Raw genomic sequence first — 2,956 nt, 5'->3', positions numbered from 1 at the left:
CATACAAGAAAAACCTGGAAACCAACAAATTAAAGCCACATATATAATATCATCATGGTAACCAATTCAACATCATCCTTCAAATCATAGTAGAACCACAGCTAGTTCCATATTGTTCACAACAAAAGATACAGTGATCACAGCTAGTTCCATATTGTTCACAACAAGCTAGCTAAAACAGGTATTAGAAACCTAGCTACAAAGTAACTAACATGCTAGCCAGCTAGAGTGCTAAAATGATCGATCATATATTGTTAGTTGAAAACTGCCTACCTAACTAGCAGCCCTATATATGCATGCATATACAGTGAGTTCAACTTGCACAAAAAATCAACGAGTCTGCTCCTAGCAATGTTAGTTACATACCCTAAACCTTAAACATTAGAACTTGTTTTGCCCATTCAGCCCGAACTTCATCAATTTGCTCTGATGTGTAACGCAGACCCTGCTTAGTTTTCCACTGCAAATATAAAGCAACCACTAAGCTTATGGTACGAAAAACTTCAAATCAAACATGTAAATGAAATCTAATATAAATACTTTAGCATCAAAAGCACATACAGTAGTAGCAAACTCCAAATCCTTGTCTGCAATAATATCCTTCATGTAACGCATGACCAAATATACACAAGTCTTTCCATCTTTTTGCTCTGGAATGCCCTGTAAAAGATAATCATCACAAATTAAAATCAGTTAGTGTGCAAAGCTTGATTGAGAATCATATGGAACATGTTACAACACTTACAAGATGGGGGATCCATTCAACTGATACTCTTGAAGATTTCTTCATCTTCTGTGCGTAGTAGAACTTGATGCCACTTCAAGATTGCCAACAGAACATAAAACATATGTAAACTGATTAAACGCGTGGAAATGGTACAAGGTCGGTGACTATTATAAAAGGGTCACAAGGAACAAGTAGTTTTAATGGGTCATGTGAAGTTGTGAACATCTATTGAAAATTGTATTGTATTCTTCTGTAGAAGATTAAGGATAAGAAAGAAAAAATATACCTTTGTACACCATGTTAGGTACGGAAATAGGATTATAATTTGACATGTTATGTCATGTATACAAGTATTATCTACTGTAACACCCAGAAAATTTGACCAGCTTAATTTGAGGCCCTTCGGTAAATAACTCCGACTTCAATGGTCTTAAAATGTGCTTGAGAAGATTTTAGAAATTTTTACTAGGTCAAGTTCATGATTTAATAGTTCGATAATAAAATACGTAGTACGAAGAGCTTGCGGGAGTTTTCGTTGAATTTTTAAGAGTTCCTGGCTATTCATATGAAATAAGAAGGAAATTGTAGTGGTGCAATTTGGGTCGTAGAATTTATCACCGTTTGATCTGGGTCACCAAAATTAAAAGGCGGTGAAGTTTTTATTTTTCTAGGGAGACTTGGTCAATTTCGTGAGGACCACCTCTCCTCCTCTTCTCTCTCCTTCTCTCGACTCTTCCTGAAAACCAGAGAAACCGACGTCGACCTTTGACGCCGTCCTTGCCATCCGGCCACCGTTTGGGTTGCATGTGGTACGAAAACTTATCCTTTAGACATCATCTACATGCCTGTACTATTAGTTTTCAGAATCGATTTGATTTTAATGATTTTGGATTTTCTGGGTTTCATGTTCTTCAACCCCGACAACCTTTCCGGCCTCTTCTCGACGCAGCAGCACCAAATTGATTTCCTCTCATCATCACCGGCACGCTGGGGGTGGTAGTTCAAATCAATCAATGTCTAGGGAACTGGATAATATTGGAGGCTCAAGGGAAGAATCGGTCCGGCAGATTTGCTTTTAGTTGAGTTTGATAATTATCGGAGGTGAGTAAGCATATTTGGAATGGAAGTAATGGCTTAATTGTTGTTTGCTTAGAAGCTGATCAAGTTGATATGAGGCTGTGAAAGTGAATTTACAGGGAAGCAAGCAATCAAGTATTTGGGGTTGAGTCTCAGTTCTACTTTGAAGTAAGTAAGCTAGAACACATGATGAGTTGGTTGCTGGAATCATTCTATTGGTGTGGTTATGAACTAATAATGATTCTAAAGTGGTAGAAAATATTTGAATGAAACAGAAAGTTGGTAATGAGATGAAGGAAGAAAGTAAAATGGGAGGCTACCCTGTCCACTATCATTAAGGGGAGCTCATGGAGTACTACTGTATTCTTTGTTGGGTGCAGAGATCAATTCCGGCGACGAAGTCAAGTTCCAAAGAATCAAGGAAGAGTAAAGCAGAGAAAGCTTTCAGTTGCTGCCGAGCCTCACTATGAAATGCAGAGAACAAGGCTTAGAGTTGGGCCATGGTGGAATTTGATCATTAAGGTGAGTTAGGAATCTGATTTCAGTTGATAATTGGTATTGTGATTCAGTGGATTTGATTGACTTAGTCTCAGACTTTGAGTATAGCAAGTTTGTCTTCAGTGTTGTAAAAGTGAGCACGTAAGCACCTTAATTAGTTGGTAATTGTTATGAGCTAGAACTCTTATCATAATTGGAAGCAAGTGCACTGTTTGTTAGCAAATAAGTGAGGGTTTTGCTGCAATTAAATTAGACTTTGCAAGCTTGATGATTGTAGTGTTACTAAGGTGGTGGACATGTTGATGAAACTGAATTAAGTTCATGAGTACTATTACGGGTGTCTAGAGTAATCACCAGTGGCCGAAAATGTGGCTGATTGAATATATATGTATATATATATATATGTACGTGTGTGCATATATATGTGTGTTGACAATTGCTATTTGGATTCATACTTGGGCTCATTGATTCTAAAACGTGGAGTTAGAAAACGTGGATGCTCTTAGCATTGGTGACTTGTAATATTAATGTTGTGATGAAAGGAACTTGAAAGTTGGGTGTCCTTAGTAGTTATCGACACACCTGTTGTGAAATCGAAATGTTATATCAAATTCTTGTTAACAGTAATATAAACCGAATGAGTTTTGGTTATAA

General features: G+C 37.2%; 1 non-coding gene across 2 annotated transcripts; it reads left to right on the top strand.

The window, feature by feature from the left end:
* Window positions 1-1,420: 1,420 nt before the first annotated feature.
* Window positions 1,421-2,564, top strand: LOC101293260. 2 transcript variants are annotated; one of them, XR_184064.1, is made up of 4 exons: window positions 1,421-1,536; window positions 1,680-1,828; window positions 1,924-1,972; window positions 2,080-2,564. It is a non-coding gene; the product is annotated as an uncharacterized LOC101293260 (transcript). The 2 variants fall into 2 exon arrangements; XR_184065.1 differs by having other exon boundaries at window positions 1,426-1,536; window positions 1,913-1,972.
* Window positions 2,565-2,956: the final 392 nt, after the last annotated feature.

This window comes from Fragaria vesca, linkage group LG2 (genome assembly GCF_000184155.1).
Source record: "Fragaria vesca subsp. vesca linkage group LG2, FraVesHawaii_1.0, whole genome shotgun sequence".
NCBI lineage: Eukaryota > Viridiplantae > Streptophyta > Magnoliopsida > Rosales > Rosaceae > Fragaria > Fragaria vesca.
The sequence above is the reverse complement of the archived record's forward strand: the minus strand, read 5'-3'. Positions and strand labels throughout refer to the sequence as shown.